This window comes from Monodelphis domestica, chromosome 3 (assembly GCF_027887165.1).
Source record: "Monodelphis domestica isolate mMonDom1 chromosome 3, mMonDom1.pri, whole genome shotgun sequence".
In the NCBI taxonomy this organism is placed as follows: domain Eukaryota; kingdom Metazoa; phylum Chordata; class Mammalia; order Didelphimorphia; family Didelphidae; genus Monodelphis; species Monodelphis domestica.
The window spans coordinates 484,548,364-484,569,801 of NC_077229.1; positions in this window are offsets into that span (position 1 = coordinate 484,548,364).

A 21,438-nucleotide genomic window follows, 5' to 3' on the forward strand; every position below is an offset into this window, starting at 1 on the left:
GTCATTCTCCAGTTGATGGATACCAACTTTGTTTCTAGTTCCCACTGTTTTTTCAACATAAACTATTCTGATTTTTCACAATATTTGTCCATTTTATAGTATAATATAAAATTTCAGGAGAGTTTCAATTTGCATTTTCTTTTCATAAAGTTACTTAAAAATGTTTTCCTATAGTCATTTAGTTTGCAACTCTTCCTTTGAAAACTTGTTTGCTCAAATCCTAGGATACATTCGGTTATGTTATAGAATAATTTTCAGAAACAGAAGGGACCCTTAGAGATTATTTACACCAAAAGCCCTTCCTGGAACAGTTTGGAAATTAGAATGACCTTTCTCTTCAAGTTCATGACTCCCTTACTTTTACACTTATTTAAGAATCTCTTAAAATTTCACTTCCTCCATGAAACTTTCCCAACACATAGATTCTTTGCAAAAAAACCCTGAATAATTTGGTGATTTACCTTATTTTGGAAGTTTGGGTTTCATTGAGAAATGAAAGAATATGAACACTGAGCTTGGAACACCTGTGTTCTAGTACTGGCTCTGTCACCAATGACCCCAGCCATTTCACTTAGCCCATTTCCCAGTTTCTTCACCTTTAAAATGACTAGTTCAGAATATTCTCTGTCTCTCTGTCTCTGTCTCTATCTCTCCTCTGTCTCTGCTTCTCTCTCTCTCTCTCTCTCTCTCTCTCTCTCTCTCTCTCTCTCTCTCTCTCTCTCTCTCTCAATACTGGGTGGCTACTTGTGAACTCTTAGACCACTCAGCTAGAACCATTCCGGATTAAAATAACATTTCACAAGTGATCCAGTCAATTGGGCATTTTCTATACCAAATTTATTCTAAAACTAAGCAAAAATATTAATGCATCATTAATTGCTGATCTGTGTCTTAAAGGTAGAAAGTACAATTTATATTTAAATATACTTAAAGAAAGCTAAGCATCTAGGTATATATTAAATACTTTTCTGACTAAATTTAAGTCACTAATTGCTTCTTGATTTATCCTTGATTTTTCTCTACCAAGGTTAACTAGGGAATTTGTCATTTCTCAACGAGCCTTTGAAAAGTCTGAAGCATTGATAAGCTCTACTTCCTCTCTGGCTCAGTGGGTACTTCAAGGCTTCCATCTGCATAGTATTGAAAGCCTTTAACTATTTACAGACATAGCCCACATAAAATTGTCTCAACCAACATTTCTCAGGGATTCAACCAACCTCTCTCTGTTTCTCTGTCTCTGTCTCTGTCTCTCTGTCTCTCTCTCTCTCTGTCTCTGTCTCTCTCTCTCTCTCTCTGTCTCTCTCTCTCTCTCTGTCTCTCTCTCTGTCTCTGTCTCTGTCTCTCTTTCTCTCTCTCTCACACACACACACCATAACACAACCATGTAGGGTTCCACAGACAAGATCTGATCCTGAGGAATGACCCAAGAGGGTCATATTCACCTGGAGTTTATTATAGAATAATCTCAAAATATAGATTAGGCATAATTTGTATCTATTTTTCACCAAATGTGAGTAACATGACTCTCTGCTCCTGTAACAGGTAGTCAAGGTAACAATATGAGAATTGGCACCTTGTAGGTAAACTCTTTATTTCACCTCCCAGAAATGCAGATGACTCACAGATGCCCATAACATGTACTGAAAACTGAGAAGGACCTTAGAAGACTCACAAGCATTCATTAGCAGATATAGAAAAAAACAAAAAAAACTTGGTGCACAGACACCACATCAAAGGAAATCATACTTATGGGCTGCCAAATAAACAATAGTTGAGGCAGGGGGATGGGAATAGCATGGTCTCTTGCATATCAGAGTATATATATGTCCTCTTCTCAGTTCCTCCAACACTAGCGGGGATCATTTCTTTCTCCAGGAAGCATGTTCAGGAAATTCTCTTCTCACTCTGGAAGATGAGGTCTCTGAATGTTCAAACTTGAGACTCTTGAACTTGCAGTTGCTCAGAAATAAATCTCCAAGACTGGTTCTCATCCAGGAAACTTCCCTTTTCTGGTTAGAAGGCTAGATTATGGGATCATGATGCTAAGAAAACTGAAGTTCCTCTGATTCTACACTAGAGGTTGGGGTTCAAGAACATTGTCCATAACCTCTGGTGGACTCAGTGGACAAACAAACATCTGCTTCTTCCATGTACTTTGGCCACCAGTGCTGCTCTATTCTGGGCTAGAAAAGTCTCCTCCAAAATACCCTCCTCTTCTGTTCGTACAAAAATATTTATAACTGTGCTTTTTGTGATGGCAAAAAAAATTGGAAAATGAGGAGATGCCCTCCAATTGGGGAATGACTGAATAAATTGGAGTATATGATGGTGATGGAATACTATTGTGCTATAAAGAATAAGGAACTGCTTGATTTCTATGAGAACTAGAAAGACCTACATGAATAATGTGGAATGAAATAAGCAGAACCAGGACATCATACACATAATTGAAACATTGTGGAGTGATAAAATGTAATAGATTTAGCTACTATCAGCAATGCAATAATTGAGGACAATTCTGAGGGACTTATGAGTAAGAAAGCTATCCACAACCAGAGAAAGAATTGTGGGAGTAGAAATGCAGAAGAAAAACATATGATTTATCATTTATATCTATGGGTATATGATTTAGGGTTTGGTTTTTTTGATTATTATTATTAAATTATAATAATATATTTAGTAAAAGATATTATTAAAATTAATAATATGGAAATGGGTTTTTAGTGATAAGATATGTATAACCCAGTGGAATTGCTTATCAGCTCTGGGAGTGGGGAAGGTCAGAGGGAAAGGAGAGAATCATGAATCATGGAATCATGGAAAAATATTTCTAAAATAAATAAATGAAATAAATATTTCTAGACACCCTCCTCTAAGACCATATGGAAATAATTATCTACCTGTTTGTCTGTTTTCCATGTGCTTCTGCTCCAAATAGCCATGGACTGCCTTGGGGGCAGTGTAGAGGGGAACATGCAAAATATTCTTTCCTCCCTTCTTCCTTTACTCCAAAAGAACACAAAGGAGAAATTTGAAAAGAAATTCAAATAATAGTCTGTCATCTTCCTTTACAGGAAGGAGTAGCAACGAATTCATAAGCCTGAGCCCCAGCTGCCCAACCATCATGGAGGCAACCTCAGTAAATGGAATCTGATTAAGAGTTGGCAAGTAAAATGTCAACAAAGAGACATACTTCCTTATTGCTTATGCTCAATGGAGCACAATGGGATGGAAGAAAGATATCCTCAAAGTGACCATCCATTCTTAAAAAAAAAAAAATTGATGATAATTAAATGTCACCATAAAGTTGCAAAATTCCATTTTGATGTCATCATTCAGCTAATAATTCATATAACATTGTTTTGAGGGTACCAATTGCTCCTTCTAATATTATTTCACTGAACATCATGCATTCCTAGAAATTATTTAAGGGCATTCATGAAATATCCCTATGTTTACAATCTATGATGAAAGTGGCATTTATTTCATATCAGAACTTACTTTTTCTGGTTATCCAATCTTTCTCTGTCCATTCTCTCAAGAGGAAACTAGCTTCTGTTCCAAGTTGACTTAACATTCCCTAAGGTTCTCAATGTTTTAGGGTTTTCTCTGTTTCATAGGGTAAAGCTTAAGCCAAAAGAAACAAAATGCCAACTACCAGAGGTGGTCCAGAGGCAGGAGATCACCCAACCTCCTCAGGCCTTTTTCTAATTGACTAAAATTTTTTTATTTCTCTGATAGTTGATATTGTCTTCTTCTCTGCACTTTGAAGTCTACTCATGTATAAACATTAATTTCCTTTGAATGTGCTTAAATGAGCTATTAACTACACTAGTGGACATCTAGATTACTCCTCTGATTTTTAAAAAGGATTGATCCTTTTGCCTTTCATCTGAACACTGGGGGAAAAAAACTCATTTAAACATAGCATACTTGATTTTAAATAGGAGATTTCCAAAGGTCTCCTCACAAAATCATCCTCTCATCTCAATGTCAATATTTATTTCATTCTTGAGACAGTTTGATTCCTATGTTTCCACCTTCCCAGGAAACTTACAGTTTCCTATTCTCATTTGTTATTTGTTGATTTTTTAAAAAAGTAGCCTAGCCTCCCATAGGTCATAAATGTCTAGGAAGAAAGGAAAATGTCTGTTTGAATTGATCTTCATGGCACCTAACACTGCACCAAGCACATAGGGATAATGAAATAAGTGTTGTTCTATGTCATCGTCATCACCATCACGTGAAGGAAATTGGAACTAAAACTGCCTTATTTATCTCTTGAAAAAGAAAAGTGACCATCTCAGATTTACAGCAATTGATTCTGGGCAAACTAGATGCCCACCTGCTACATTTGCATGTCTTTTTTAATCAATCTAATTGTGTCAGCCCTGAAAAGAAGAGCTGGGGGCGTCTGCTATGCTCTCAATAGGGAATGGCTCTAACTTTACTAAGCCTTTTATGCCAGGCATCTCCTAAAAAGATTTCATTTCTCTGCTTCTGCAAACTAATTAACTGGCTAAGACCCCCAGCCAATGAAATTCGGTTGTGGTTGGGTTTTCCAAATCCCAGTCTCAGTCTTTGTTTGTAGGTCTACCGCTGACTTACTTGAGTTCAAGCCACTTGATTATTCTGTTCTAGTGAGAAAATGGAGCTACCACTATTTACCACCTGCTAGATTCATGGAGGATAATAAGGATTAATGAGCTGGTGCCTGCCCAAAGTTTTGAGTACCTGGGTTTAAAGACTCCAGTGAATAATACAAAAGGAGTGTTGTTACTATTACAATTACTTGAATGGCTTGTTTAGGCAAATAGGGCATTCATTTGGGCATTTTCAAGCAGAAAGATCTCACTATACAAGCACTGAATCAAATATGAAAGATTAAAGTATGGCTAATGTAAGTGATAATAAGACCATTTTCATGGAACACATTTTTGTCCTAGAAGAAAAGAACCCTTCAAATTATAATAATCATTTCTAAATGATTCTAAATTTCAAATTGTTATTTTATCGTTTGTTATCGAGTTGTTTTTTCAGTTGTGTCTGAATCTGTGACCTCATTTGTGGTTTTCTTGGCAGAGATGGTAGAGTGGTTTGCCATTTCCTTCTCCTGATTATATATACTTGCTCTTCAAATTATATAATCATTTCTAAGCTAAAAAGAATTAGTAATTGTTATCTGAATAAAAAGGCAGATTTAGAATATAACCTTTGTTGATCCAATCTGTTTTAAAGATAATTTCACCTATGATGTCATAGTTTCTTTTATTCAGGGAATTCTTTTTGAGTCCTATTTTTTGTCTCTCTTGTAATACACATGATCTTAATTTTTTTCTTAAAGATGGGACCATTTTCAAAAATGGTTTTATTCTATAATCAGCATTTCAAGAGAGGCATTTCTAAAATCAACCCTTTTTCACTGATAACCTCTTAAGACTGCAAATAAATGGACCCACAAAGAACCATCTACTTCACTATGTGCCAGTTTGAACACTTGGATGTTTTTACTCTTCAGAGCAACTCTGATTGCTTTATCTAAATGACTACAGTATAATCCTCATCCCAGAGCTGCCTGCAGTGCTAATAAAAATAATGTATTTATATTGTATCTTATATATATATTATCTCATGTCAATTTCACAACTCAATGAGATGGGCGGTAACAGTATTATGTAAAGGATAATTTTAGCGTTGTGACCTACACTATGTTAATTATTTGGTCACCATGGATATCCCAAATATAAAATATATATATATATAACCAAGTCAGCTGGAAATTTATTGTGATTTAATTGATATAGTGGAAAGAAATTAAGAAGAAGGAAGAAGGAAAGGGTGTAGGATTTCTCACGCCTGGCTAGTGCCAGGAGGAAGACCAGAAGCTCTAGAAAGATAAAGTTTGGAGAGTAAAGGAGGAAGGAATCAGCCTAAACTCCAAAAGGGCTCAGCCAAGATGCCTGAACCTGAATCATCTCAAGGGTAAACTCACTGCCAAACCCAGACAAATAGCTGCCACCACGCCAAGATGTCGGAATGCTCAGCACGCTGCCAGCCAGAGTCACCTCTCCAGGGAAAGAGGGAAAGAGAGGAAGTGATATGTCTTATATAGGTGGTTTTACATCACTTTCCTGTGTCTCATCTGTACCAGTGAGAGCTTAGCTTGACTTAGGACAGCCCAGGGGTCTGTCCGCTGTTTCTGCACATGTCTGTTGAGGCCATTTCCTCAGATACTTAATCCTTTAGTATGGTGCAGACATTCTTGACTTTGTTAAACTAAATAGGGTGGAGCAATATAGAGTTCCCAAGACCTGATTCTGTTAAACCAAGTATCTTTACTGTTACTAATCAGGAAATAGCTAAATCAGATCTTCTAAAGTATGGTCTGAGTAGGGTGGAGTAGTTTTAAATTTCACAATTATTATCCCCACTTTGCAAATGAGGAAACCAAGGCAGAGAATGGATAAGTGACTTGGCCAAGGTCACACAGCTAATAACTGGAAGAATTCAAACTCAAACCAAAGTCCCTAACTCCAAGTCCAGTACTATTTTCTCTATACCTAAGGACTGGGGTTTACCACCTGGTTGATTATTATCTGGCCATTTCAATCCTCATAACAACAACAATAATTAATATAACAATAGCATTTATATAGCACTTTAAGGTTTGCAAAACACTTAAAAAATATCTCATTTTGTCCTCACAACATCCTTGAGAGAAGGGTGTTATCATTATCCCCATTTTACAGATGATGAAACTGAAAAAGACAGAAGTTAAAATTCAGATTTTCCTAATTTTATATCTAGTAGCTCTAGCTACTACCCCACTTAGCTGTCTCAAAAAAAAAAAAAGTAGTAGTGAACAGTTAAATCCTCCTGTCTCCCTGAAACTCATAAGCTCCAGGAAGCTAGGTAGCAACTTTCAAGCCCTTGACACTCTTCTATCTTAGAATTGATACAAAAACAGAAGGTAAGAGTGGAAATTTTCAAAACCTTATAGGCTCATAAGTTTGGAGCTAGAAATGACTTTCAAGATCATCTAATCCAACACCTTCCAAGTCACAGAGGCAATAAACAAAAGAGCTAGGACTAGAACCCAGGTCTTATGACTTCAAATCTAGTCCATGCTCCACAATACCACATGTAGGACAGAAAATGAATCCAAGCCAAGCTGTGGTAATGCAGACATGAAAACAAATATGAATTAGGTCTTACTCTCAAGGAGTAACTCTACTGTGGTGCATGTAAAAGGATAGGTATACTCATAATTATTTAAGAAAAGAAGGCACTAAGGGTCTGATATTCTGGGACACCAACATTAAGCTGCTTCTGGAGATGCCACTGGGAAGAAGTAGAGGGAATAAGGTAAGAAAGGAAGGCACTACAACTCACCAATGTGTAGCTTTCTGCTTTAACTTCTTATTTTTGCTATGGGCAGCTAGGTGGCTCAGTGGATAAAATGCCAGAGCTGGAATCAGGAGACCTGAATTCAGATTTGGCCTCAGACACCAGCTGTGTGACCCTGACCAAATCACTCAACCCCCATTGTCACTTAATCCTGTCTGCCTCAATTTTCTTATCTATAAAATGGGCTGGAGAAGGAAATGGTAAACCATTCCTGTATCTTTGCCAAGTAAACCCCAAATGGGGTCATGAATGGCGACTCTGAGTTCTCCAAACCTATAGCAGTACATCTCTATACCCATCTCTAATGGGTTCAAATGGAAAGGCTTAAATTATTGTTCCAGTAATTATTGTGTATGTTTTCCAAGAACCAGCCTAACAGTCCAGACAGTCTCAATACCAATAGATGTGCCACTCGGTGTCAATGTTTCTGGCCATGGCAACCCACTAAACCAAAAAAAATACAAAGTGGCCCTCAGTTACATAGAGACCCTTTCTGCTTCCGAGATGATAGTGAAAGACGAATGAAAGGGGGAAAGAATAAATAATGCTAAAAATCACACGATTTTTAGGACATCTATAAACATGAATTTGTCTTTTGTTACTCTAAGGATAAAATCTTTGTCCAATGACCATCTAAGTAGATTTACAAATTGAACAAGGCTTCTTAACCTAGGACCTGTGAACTTGTTTATTTGTTTGTTTTTTAATATATTTTGACTGTGTGACCCAGGGCAAGTCACTTAATCCTAGTCTTGTCTAGTCTTTACTGCTCTTCTGCCTTGGAGCCAATACACAGTACTGATTCTAAGATGGAAAGAAAAGGTTTTAATAAATAAATTTTGATAATTATATTTCAACATTATTAATGTCCTTTGTAATTCTAAGTATCTTATTTTATTCATTTAAAAATACTATCTGAAAAGGGGTCCATTGGCTTTGCCAGGCCACCAGAAGAATCCATGGAATTCAAATGCTCAAGAATCTCTTGAACTAGATAAAATAACTTGTATCCTTATTTATATTCTTGCTATAAATGAAATTTGAGAACAGGAGAGCTATTGCAGTTCGGTAGGAGGAAATCTCACAGATTCTCCTGGGAGAAGCAAATGAAGCAATTGGCAGAAATGCTTATACCATGTGTCCAAAGGCAACAAGGAACATAATTTCATGGGACATTTGGTCATCTCGTTTTGCAGGGATTATGTTAAGGATTTTCAAGATGAACACCATAAAAATAAATGTAACTTATTTACCTACATCTGTTGTAGGTAATGAAGTAGAGAAATTCTATAAAGAACTCAATAAGACCTTCCAAATTAAATCAACATATACTTCAATACTTGGTGACTTCAGTCCAAAGGCAGGAATAGGCAAGTGCAGTGAAAATGAATTGGAAAATACAATTCAGGAGCAGATTAAGAAGGGTCAAAAACAAGTCAACTATACACAAGCCTAAAACTTAGACATCGTGAATACTTTTTTAAAAAATAAATTAGAAGACCTGGTGAGCCATAAATATGATCACCAGAAAAATACTGATCATATTTTCATAGAAAAGAAATTAATCATTCCTGATACTTGCATTCCTGAATCAGTATCTATACAGTTAGAGATCACTTACTTCTCAGAGAAAAGATCGGAATAATACAAAGCTAGGGAAAAAAGGGATTTTAAAAAACAGATATGATGTGGGCACAGCTAGATGCCTCAATAGGTTGCCTGCTAGGTCTAGAGATAGGAGGTCCTGGTTCAAATATGGCCTCAACCACTACTTTTCTGTGTGACCCTGGACACATCACTTAATTTCCATTGCCCATCCCTTACCACTCTTCTGCCTTGGAACCAATACACAGTATTAATTCTAAGATGGAAAATAAGTGGGTTGGGTTTTTTTAAGAAATGAAGTACAATTAAAACAATTCTAAAATGACCTATTTAAACTAGTTATTGAAGCTGAAAATTTGGAAGCGGATGGCAGAAAAGACATAGACATCAACTATAAAAAAAAATTTTCATCCCTAAGTTTAATCAGTGAGAATAAAATGCTAAAGTGAGACCAAAAGAGCTGGAAAACTATATTACTTAAAATTGGAAAGCGGATCGTAGCCAACGGCAATACACATTTGGAATGTAAACTCAATTATAAAACATTGCAGAGAAAGATGATGGAAGGCTATGAGTAATATCTTTAACCCTAGAACCCACAGATACCTAGAGGTGGCAAAATCAATTCAATGGTCTCTGGTTCAGTCCTAAAAGGTCACTTTATGTTAACTGTACAATTGCAAAAGCACAAGATAAAAAAGAATTCCCAACAACTACCACGAATTTCTATAGCAATAATACTGATGATTAATAATCATGTTAATTAATTAATAATGTGTGTTAATTAATTAATAATGTGTGTTGCCCTTCATTTAAGAAAATGATACCACTGACTTACCATCAAAAGAGCAAGCCTTTTGGGCTGTTTTTTCCAGTGATGGTGATGCATTAGCCTCTGCCTGTTCAAATCTAACTCTTCTAATCCCCCTTATGTAGACCTGGATGGGATGACTAACTGTAGCCGTAATGAATTAGAATCAGACCATGAATCAGAATAAAGCTGACCTTCAAAGGAATGGAACATGGTCTCATCAATGCTCAAATACACTAAGTTGTCCAGCCACAGATAGTATCAGAGTGAGACGTTTCTGTTTCATTGATAGTTCCCTTCCTAAATACATAGAGAGGAGGAAGTATCTCAGTATTACAGAACATTGGAAACTGGATATTCCCATTTGTCATTTTATCCCAGGATATTAGTGAACAGAACCTTAAAAATCAGCTGGATTTGACTTCTTTTAATAAATCAATTAATTAAATCCTGATACATGAAACAACTTTTGCCCAAAAATCACACTGTTCATAGGGGAAAATTCAGAACTGGACTCTCAGCTTCTTGGTTCTCAATCTAATACTTTTTCTGCTACATTAAGCCACCCCTAATATCCTTTTTTTAAGCCCTTGTCTTCTCTCTTAAAATTGATATGAAGTTTTGGTGCCAAGGCAGAAGAGCAGTAAGGGCTAGACCAGGGGTCCCAAATTACAGCCTGTGGGCCACCTGTGGCCACCTGAGGCCATGTATCTGGCCCCCACCACACTTCCGGAAGGGGCACCTCTATCATTGGTGGTGCACAGGATGCACAGGATGTGATGGCGCTGCATACAGTACTCCAGGAGCCTGTGCAAGGTGCAATGGGCCCATCCCAGCCAGCGCTGCAGCCTCCACTATCCCAGGCAGCGGTATACAGTGTCACAGGACCAGCACCACCTCCAGTACTATATACAGGCATTGAATAGCTGTGATCTGGCCTGTGACATCAGCGATGGGCCTCTACTGTGAGAAGCCACCACTGCCACTGGGTGTTTTATAAGACCCCCTGTTTTGGGGGGTCTAATATAAGACAGTGTCTTATTTTTGGGGAAACACATAGTACAATGGCCCTCATACTCCCCTATGATAGGGGCCATTATGTGGTCAGTTTGTTGATTTAAATTTACTTGTTCGTTATTTTAAATATTGTATTCATTCCCGTTTTGTTTTTTTTACTTTAAAAAAAGATATGTGCAGTGTGCCTAGGGATCTGTTCATAGTTTGTTTTTTTAATAGTCCAGCCCTCCAATGGTCTGAGGGACAGTGAACTGGTCCCTGGGTAAAAAGTTTGGGGACCCCTAGGCTAGGCAATTGAGGTTAGTTGATTTGCCCAGGGTTACAGAGTGTGGAAGTATTTGAGTAGGGTCAGACTTGAACCCAAGACTTCCTGTCTTCAGGCCTGGCTATCTATATACTAAGCCACCTAGCTGCCCTTACCCTAATATCCTTTATGTGTGTAACAGATAACTATATTCATTAAAGATTTTCTATAATTATGACATGACTCTGGCAAAATTCTTCAATAAAACACATTTCTTCCAGGTCTCTATTCAAGGATATCAAGGGAAATGATGAAAAAAATACAAAGGAAGGTGGCCTTGCAGTCCCAGATCTCAAACTATATTACAAAGCAGTGGTCATCAAAACAATTTGGTACTGGCTAAGAGACAGAAAGGAGGATCAGTGGAATTGACTTGGGGTAAATGACTTCAGCAAGACAGTCTATGACAAACCCAAAGACCCCAGCTTTTGGGACAAAAATCCACTATTTGATAAAAACTGCTGAGAAAATTGGAAGACAGTGTGGGAGAGATTAGGTTTGGATCAAAACCTCACACCCTACACCAAGATAAACTCAGAATGGATGAATGACTTGAATATAAAGAAGGAAACTATAAGTAAATTAGGTGAACACAGAATAGTATACATGTCAGACCTTTGGGAAGGGAAAGATTTTAAAACCAAGCAAGACTTAGAAAGAGTCACAAAATGTAAAATAATTTTGACTACATCAAATTAAAAAGGTTTGTACAAACAAAACCAATGTAACTAAAATTAGAAGGGAAGCAACAAATTGGGAAACAATCTTCATAACAAAAACCTCTGACAAAGGTCTAATTACTCAAATTTATAAAGATCTAAACCAGTTGTACAAAAAAAATCAAGCCATTCTCCAATTGAAAAATGGGCAAGAGACATGAATAGGCAGTTTTCAGATAAAAGAATTCAAAACTATTAATAAGCACATGAAAAAGTGCTCTAAATCTCTTATAATCAGAGAGATACAAATCAAAACAATTCTGAGGTATCACTCATACCTAGCAGATTGGCCAACATGACAGCAAAGGAAAGTAATGAATGTTGGAGGGGATGGGGCAAAGTGGGGACATTAATTCATTGCTGGTGGAGTTGTGAATTGATCCAACCATTCTGGAGAGCAATTTGGAACTATGCCCAAAGGGCAATAAAAGACTGTCTGCCCTTTGATCCAGCCTTAGCACTGCTGGGCTTGTACCCCAAAGTGATAATAAGGAAAAAGACTTGTACAAGAATATTCATAGCTGCACTCTTTGTGGTGGGAAAAAATTGGAAAATGAGGGGATGCCCTTCAATTAGGGAATGGCTGAACAAATTATGGTATATGTTGGTGATAGAATACTATTGTGCTAAAAGGAATAATAAAGTAGAGGAATTCCATGGAGACTGGAACAACCTCCAGGAATTGATGCAGAGTGAAAGGAGCAGAACCAGGAGAACATCGTTCACAGAGACTGAGACATTGTGGTACAATCGAAGGTAATGGACTTCTCCATTAATGGCAATGCAATGTCCCTGAACAATCTGCAGGGATCTAGGAGAAAAAACACTATCCACAAGCAGAGGACAAACTGTGGGAGTAAAAACACTGAGGAAAGGCAACTGCTTGACTACAGAGGTTGAGGGGATATGAATGAGAAGAGACACTAAATGAGCACCCTAATGCAAATACCAACAACAAAGAAATGGGTTCTGAGCAAGGACACATGTGATACCCAGTGGAATTGTGCATCGGCTAGGAGAGGGGTGGTGGCGGGGGGGAGAAAAAGAAAAAGATGTCTGTTTCCAATGAATAATGTGTGAAAATGACCAAATAAAATAATGTTTAAAAACTTTAAAAAAAAATAAAATCTGGTCTCAGACACTACTTGTTATGTGCCCCTGGGCAACTCATTAACCCTCTTTGCCTCAGTTTCATCATCTGTAAAATGAATTAGAGAAGGACCTGATAGACCATTTCAGTATCTTTGCCAAGAAAACCCCAAATACAGTCACAAAGAGCTAGACACAGCTGAAAATAACTGAACAATATTATTTTGAAAATAGTTTAGACCTTGAAAAACCCCTGAAAGGATTTTAGAACCCCCCCCTGCCCCACCAGATGTCCCCAGACCACAATTTGAGAACCTATTTGTTTTTTGGTTTTTTGGTGTGTTTTTTTAAACCCCTACCTTCTGTCTTAGAATCAATACTGTATATTGGTTCCAAGGCAGAAGAGTGGTAAGGGCTAGGCAATGACTTGTCCAGGGTCACATAGCTAGGAAGTGTCTGAGGCAAGATTTGAACCCAGGACCTCCCATCTCTAAGCCTAGCTCTCAATCCACTGAGCTACTCAGCTGCCCCTTGAGAACTTATTTGAAGGCAAATTGACCCTAAAAATGTATGTGCTAAATCTTAGATTCTCCAAAGTTTCCATTTGATAAGAGCAGGGAATTGGACATTCTAGGTTCACTCTTTTTTTTTTCTCCCCAGAAATCAGTTTATTTTTTGAAGAAAATAAGGTAAACTTTTTTTTTCCTTTGTAAGGGCAAAGAACAACATAGACAAAACCATCTTGGTTCTTCTATCTTGAGCCTTGCCACCTTGCCCTGAGTAATGGTGCTCTATTTACTATGTCAGTTTTCATTATTTATAAAATTAACACTAAGAGATCTATGTCAAGGGATTGTAGGCTAGTGAGACTAATAAATAGGGGTGATAGACTGCATAATATGCTGCCTAAAACTAAGCAGGTTCTAAAATTTGCTGGTCTGGGAACAGTATTATAAATAAAAAAGGATGGTCAACAAGTACTTGACAATTCTTAATGTTATTATAAATGTATTCAGCATTTACACCACAAGATCACTCTATAAAAAAACATTCTATGGGAAAATATTTAATCCAGCTGTTGCTCAGTGGAAACACATCTGCACATTTTAGATGTCTACACATTTGTATTTAAGGCAGATGTTCCCTTCCAAAAAAAAATGCTCACATAAAAGAATAAGTACCCGAAACAGATGTGAGACATCAGCTCTTTAGACAAATTTGGGAAATTTAGAAGCTTCTAATAACCAGTTTAAAAAGAGCCCCACTCTGGACATTTTTGAATGCAATGATTCCCATTATCTATCTTTATGGAGTAATTTTGTCATTAAAATATGTCATTCTTAAGTGTCTCCCTTGGTTGACTCATTAGATCCTGAGGGATGTCAGTTTCAGTTTTTTCTAACTACCTCACTGATATGGATCTATTTTTGTTGAGGTTGACACGTCTTTCTTTCTTTCCCCCATATGTAGTGGCACATAAGGATACCTTATAATGAAGGAAATCACTTTTCTATCCCTCCATCTGCTCCACTGCAATGACTCATGTGTTGTCCAGGGCAGCCAAGAAAGGAGGGAGCCAGTGAACTGGGAAGAAAACCAGCTGGATGTCTGTTTGCCTGTGACTTAAATGTTCTCCTTGGGTCACAGATGTGTTTCATCCAGTTCAGGGCTTCCTCCCCTTCTCCTAGCAATCCCAAAGTTGCTGTGGAAGAGGGAGAGGGGAAAGAAGAGAGATGCGGGGGCAGGGGGGAGAGAGGAAGAGAGACAGAGACAGACAGACAGAGACAGAGAGACAGAGAGATTCAAACAGAGACTGAGACAGAGAGGAAAAAAATAGATTCAGACAGAGATTGAGAGAGACAGAGAGAATGAGAGAGAGAGAAATTCAGACAAAGAAACTGAGAGATAAAGAAAAACAGATAAGAGAGATTCAGACAGAAAGAGGGAGGGAGAGAGAGAGAGAGAGAGAGAGAGAGAGAGAGAGAGAGAGAGAGAGAGAGAGAGAGAGAAGCATTAGAGGCATGGGGCATGTATCTGTTATGGTGTGGCTGTTATAGGACTATTATGGTCATATTTCTCACCCTGCTCCTTCTCAGTCAGTCTTTAAATGAATTTGGTTAGAGCTGAAAAGTTTTCCCCAATGGGGAGTAATGGCATGGCATTTTTCCTCAGACATTGTGAATCTTAAAACTGCTCAGACTCTACTTCAGAAGATTTGATTAAGCTATTCCTCATTTTTTAACAATGGAGGTACTTGGTCAGGAATGTATTGAGAACTTTTAAAATTACTCCACCCTACTCAGACAGTGCCTTAGGGGAAGATAAAGTTGAAAACTCCTGATTGAACAATGAAAAGTCCCTAACTCATACTTATAGTGAAGCTAAAATCTTAAGCTAGGTCTATTTTTAGATCTAATACAAAAAAAGGTGCTCAGTACTTATAAAGGTTAAATTAGTACCTAAAAGGTCAAGCAACTTACAAAAGGCAAGCTTAATGAAAGAGGTTTGAAGTACTCAGAGGATTTAATCTAACCAGAGAAGGTAAGAAGATGAGAACTAAGAATGGGCAGTCCTGGGAAAAAGAGTCTACTGTGATTGTGAAAATTTAGGGGAGGTGACATAAGAGAAAATTTCTTTAAAAGGAGAAGTCAGTTGCGTCTACTGTGATTGGTAGATGTGAAATTTTAGGGGAGGTGACATAAGAGAAAATTTCTTTAAAAGAAGTCAGTTCAGGTAATATGTTGGAATTGGAAGTTAGTTGGAGTTGGTTGGAGTTGGGAGTTGAAGTGAGGACAATTTGAATGGAGTTCACAATTGAACCCAGCTTGGAGACGATCTTGTGGTGAGTGATAAAGACTGACTCACTCTCCCTTTGGCTCAGGCCTAGGCCATTTTGGCCTAGGCCCTTTTCTACTGCTTGGCTATTTTCTCTCTTCCTTTCTCTCTCTCTCTCTCTTTCTCTCTCTCTCTCTCTCTCTCTCTCTCTCTCTCTCTCTCTCTCTCTCTCTCTCTCTCTCTCTCTCTCTCTCTTTCTCTCTCTTACCTTCCCTTAATTCCTTCATTTATATTAATTAAAATCTCCATAAATCCCAGCTGACTTGGGTATTTTTCATATTTGGGAATTTCCCATGGCAACCACTTATTTTAGATTTTAAGTCAAAACACTAAAATTTATCCTTACAGTTTGGCCAAAACCTTTTCAGTTTTGGCATTTAGTTTTTTTTACATTCACAGTTTTGGCAACCACATTTTGGCGGTTTACAACATCCACTATTTAAAGACCACCAAGACACAGGGTCTTGCTGAGGATTTTGCATACATTTGCACACAATTCAGTGAACACTTCTTATAAAATCTAGACTTTATGTAGGGGGTAGCTAGGTGGTTCAGTGGATGGAAAGCCAAGCCTAGAGATGGAAGATCCTGGGTTCAAATCTGGCCTGAGATACCTCCTAGCTGTGTGACCCTGGGCAAGTCACTTAACCCCCATTGCCTAGCCCTTACCACTCTTCTGCATTGGAACCAATACACAGTATTGATTCCAAAATGGAAGGTAAGGGTTATTTTTTTAAAAGAGTCTATTATGTGATTGCCATGTGTGAAGCACTGAGGGAGATACAAAGATAAATTGAATCCCTGCCCCAATGGAGATTATAATCATGGCTACCAATGACACTAGCATTCTCCTCTCATTAATGGACTGATGAAGAAGATGGAAGATATGTCTGAGAATGGAGGAATATGGATGGAAGAGTGAATAGAAACAGTGTATTATAGGAGAAATAATAACAGTAGTCGAAACTCACATAGATTTTCTAAGTGCTTTCCAAACATTATCTCACTGGATATTCACAACAACCCTATGAAGTAGATGTAGAAATGGAGGCAAAGAGAGGTCAAATGACTTATCCAAGGTCACACCACTACAAAGTGTCTATGGCGGGATTTGAATCTAGGTCTTCCTTACTCTGGGTCCAACACTATTCATGATATTTGGTGCTACAAGTATATTGAATTTGAAACCACAGTACCTGGGTTCAAATCCTTCCTCTGCTGCTGATGACCTGTTTGACCTTGGGCAAGTTGTAAGAGTTCAGAACCTCAATTTCTTCAATTATAATATAAACGGATTAATGGGATGAACTTTGAGATCCTCCCATGTCTTAATCTGATTCTCTATAATCCATCTAACATAGTTATACAATGCTTTAAGATTAACAAAACACTTTCTCCATTCCTTTGCTCTTCTCCATCTCTGCCCCCAACCAGGCTCTTGTTGTGAGACAAGGGGTGATTGGGGAATGCTATGTGAAGATACTTCCTAGACATTCTCTAAATGATAAATGAATAGACAGTTTTCAAAGGAAAAAATCAAAATTATCAATAGCCATATGAAAAAATGTCTAATATAATAATTAGAGAATTGGAAACAAAATAGCTCTGAGATTCCACCTCATATCCACCAGATTAATAAATGTGACAAAAAGGTGAACATGACAAATGTTGAAGGGGCTCAGCAAAATAGGCACATTAATGCACTATCAATGAAGCTATAAATTGATCCAACCATTCCAGAAAACAAAATTACTAAATTGTGCATACCCTTTTACATTTCAGTTCTACTACTAGGACTGTTCCAAAAATCTATCAAAGAAGGAGGAAAAGAATCCTTTATGTATAAAAATACTTCCAGAAATTCTTTGTAGTCATTTTTAAAAACCCTAGAAACTAAGGAAGTAGCCATTGATGAAAAATAGCTAAATAAATTATGGTTATAGGAATATAGTGGGCTGTAAGAATTGACAAAGGGATGTTTTCCAAGAATCCTGGGAAGACTTGTAAGAATGATGCAGGATGAGGTGAACAGAACCAGGAGACCAATTTATACACTAACAGCATTGTAAAGTCAAACAACTTTGAGAACCTTGAAAATTCTTCAGTGCAAACAATGATTGAGCACAACTCCAGGACATCAGTGATGAAGAATGCTACCCTCTTCATGACAAAGACATATTTTTTGAACCTGGCCAATATGGGAATTTGTTTTACTTTACTATTTATATTTGTTAAAACGGTTTTCTTTTATTTTTCATTTGAGGTAAAAGAGGTTGGAGAAAATATACAATTTTGTTGTTCATTAAAAAAAAATTTAAAAAATTTTTTTTTAATTTTTAAATTTAAATTTTAAATTTTTAAATAATTTTTAAAAATTAAAAAAAAAAGTCCCCCCCCACAGTGGGGACTATTTTTCATGACAATTTCTTCCATTATCATTATCATTCTTTCTCTGTAGCCCTTCCTTTTCCCAGGTTATAATTCCAGAAATGATGATGATGAAGACAACTTTTAACAATAGGCACATCCATCTCTCTGCTGCTAGCAACTCCTCAATCCTTAAGAGCTTCTTTCAGAACACAAAAGGCCAAAATTAACTCAGACATGGAGAAGAAGGGAAAGGAAACAAAGGTAAAAGGACCATGGACCAGAACCATGGGAGAGGAAGAACAATTATTAAAAAATTGTGTCTACATGTAATCTGGAAAAAAATATAAGAAAAAAAGACAGTAGAGGAAGTAGTCAACAAATATTTACTGAGTGGCCATTATAGGTATAAGACAGTGTGCTAGGCATGAAAGGGGATAATAAAATCCTCTAAATTGGTAGGCAAGACATACAGTCTTGGAACTCTTAATGACAACGTAAGATTATAATATAATATAAAACAGCCCAATAGAATGTCAGGAGATGGCAAGCTGATGCCTGTAAACAACACCAGTTTGACTTCATCTTTTAAAAAAACTTTCATTAAACTCTACCTTCCTCTTCTCAATCAAATTCTTTGAAAATATTATCTCTACTCATTGCCTTCACTTCCTCTCGTTAAAATGGAAGTGTCTAACAAATATCGTGTGATAAGTTCCTAGACTCTGGGGAGCAGGAATTAAAGAGTTCACAGAAAGGCTATGGAACATTCTACAGGCTATGATTTTACAAGGGAAGTTCATCCAAAAGGGTTGGAAAACAGACAAAAAGGAAACAGTCCCTACCCCTTTAAAGAACTTGGGTTCTCTCAGAGGAGACAACATGAAATATGAGTGATTCTCCTTCCTTCCCTTCCTCATATTAGTTACTGATTGTTGGGTGGTTTGCTTTTTTTCTTTTCTGCCTGTGTCAAACTGCCTCATTCATATACTTACAGGACAGTCGATTTCCCTGGAATCTAGGAGACACATCTGGCCCGATTTATAACCTCCATTTGATGTGCATGTATTCCACTAAATAGCAAGACATAAGAAACCACAGTTCCATCAGGTTTTTGCTCAGAGAGCAGATGGCCAGCTGTTGGCCTGTAATGTTTCAGGCTGAGAGCTATCTTTCCATTACTGGAGCAGAAAAACCAATTGTTGAAAACATTTCTCATGACTTCTGCCTCCTCCCTTGGCTCCTCAGCTTGTGTGTAGTTGGCAAATTCTTGGCTTCATGAGGAGTTTGTCACAGTACTCATTATCAGGCCTTCCTTCTTAGACTCCATTCCTCCTAATTCTTTCTGCCTAGGCAATGAACCAGAGTAGGAGTTCTCAATTCTCAATGTTCCAGCTGAATTTCAGACTGAAAACAAAAAATGCATACTAATTCCAGACTAAAGGGATTCCGTAGGAGAGAGGAGAAAGCATCCCCAGAGAATGATGCAGGAAAAAGGAGCCAACACCAGTGTTCAGGCTGGAACCTTCAGCCATCAGATGATTAAGATTTGGATTTTGCCCTTTAAACATCTGCTGCCCCTTAAAAAGCCTGCAGTGTTTCCTCCACACTTGGCTGGGTTATTACACTATCATTATGGTTTTAAAACAGCAGTGTATTCGTTTTATGTTGTTTTCTCAAACTTTTCCCTTATGTGAAATCCTAGGTTCTATGGCACATTGCTCTTTATTCTCCTGCCTCTTAATTTGTGACATGTTGCATTAAGAATTGTTGACAGGGAGCAAGATATATGGGCAAGGAGAGCAAGGATACTCTCAGGTCCTGAAGGTCCAGAAGATTTTAATGAGGAGTCCATGGCCAATTCAAGGCAGTATTTACTGTCCACGCGCATCCTTCATTTAGGTTCTTCCAGTGGGAACCCTATTACAGGATATGTGATTGAAATTCATCCCAGTCAAAAGAATTGAGCTTTTTTTTATCCCTTGGTTATCCTCATAGAAGTCAATGTTTTCTCTCTGTTAGATGCTAAATAAAAAGCCTTAAGTTATCATTACTCAAAAGCATTTGCGGCTACCTGTTAGGGATGTGTGCTGCATTAAGCACTGCCCAAAATTGTTAGCAGAAAGTCCTCAATTGGAGCTGCTAGGTAGCTCAGTGGATTGAGAGCCAGGCGTAGAAATGGGAGGTCCTGGATTCAAATGTGGCCTCAGACACTTCCTAGCTGTGTGACCCTGGGCAAGCTATATGACCCCAGTTATTTAGCCCTTACTGCTCTTCTGCCTTGGAACCAATATTTGTATTGATTCTAAGATGGAAGGTAAGAGTTTAAAAAAAAGAAGGAAAAGTCCCCAATTATCCCACTCAGAGAGATAACTAGGAAGCATACAAGTGATCCAATTATTTGGAAAGAAAAGCATTTATTTAATTACTATAGGCCAAGCAGTGCCAGGGAAACAAATTCAAGAGTGAGATAGTCCTTGCCCTCAAGGAGTTTACCTTCTAATAAGGGGGGCCACACATTGAAATTGAGTGGTGGCCAGGGAGGGATATTATGGCTTTAAAAATCACAGCAACAGTTAGCAGAACAATAGGTCAGTACACTGTCATGTTCTTTCCAGAAGGAATGGTAGCAATGATTTGATTACAGTGCCCAGAACAAAAGGTACAAGATGGCAGAATGGAAAACAGCCAGAGTGAAGAGGAGGCCATATTGTGCCAGGAAGTATCAAACATAGTCATTTAGCTCTTCCCAGGTATGGCCTTGGGAGGTCCAATTTGGAGTGTGGAGTACAAGACCCTTCATTCTCTAAACTTCATCTTTTCCATCTTCAACATTCAGTTTCTTCTCAAATCTATTAGGTAGTTATTATGGACAGAACCCTGCAGGAGATATAAGGGTAAATCAGATATTGTTATTCAAAGATCTCAAAATCCATAGGAATGGTAAGACATTATAAAGCCTTATTGCCCATGATTTTTGCCCAGGACATCTCCTACTTGGAATGACTTCCTACTCTAAGACATAGAAGGCTTCCCCCATAAGAGATCTTCCAGCAAAATTTGGATGACAATTTTTTGGAGATGTAGAAGGGATAAGAGGTGGGACTTGAAGACAGGTCTTCCTGACTCTGATGCCAGTTTTCTATCTGCTATAGCATACAGCCTCCAAGACTAATATTAGGAATAATAAATTCCAGAATAAGTTGAAGCTAGCAATTAATATTAAGGACAATGAAAATGGCCTTAAAAAATGGCATACTGGGTCAATAGTCAATATCAAAGAG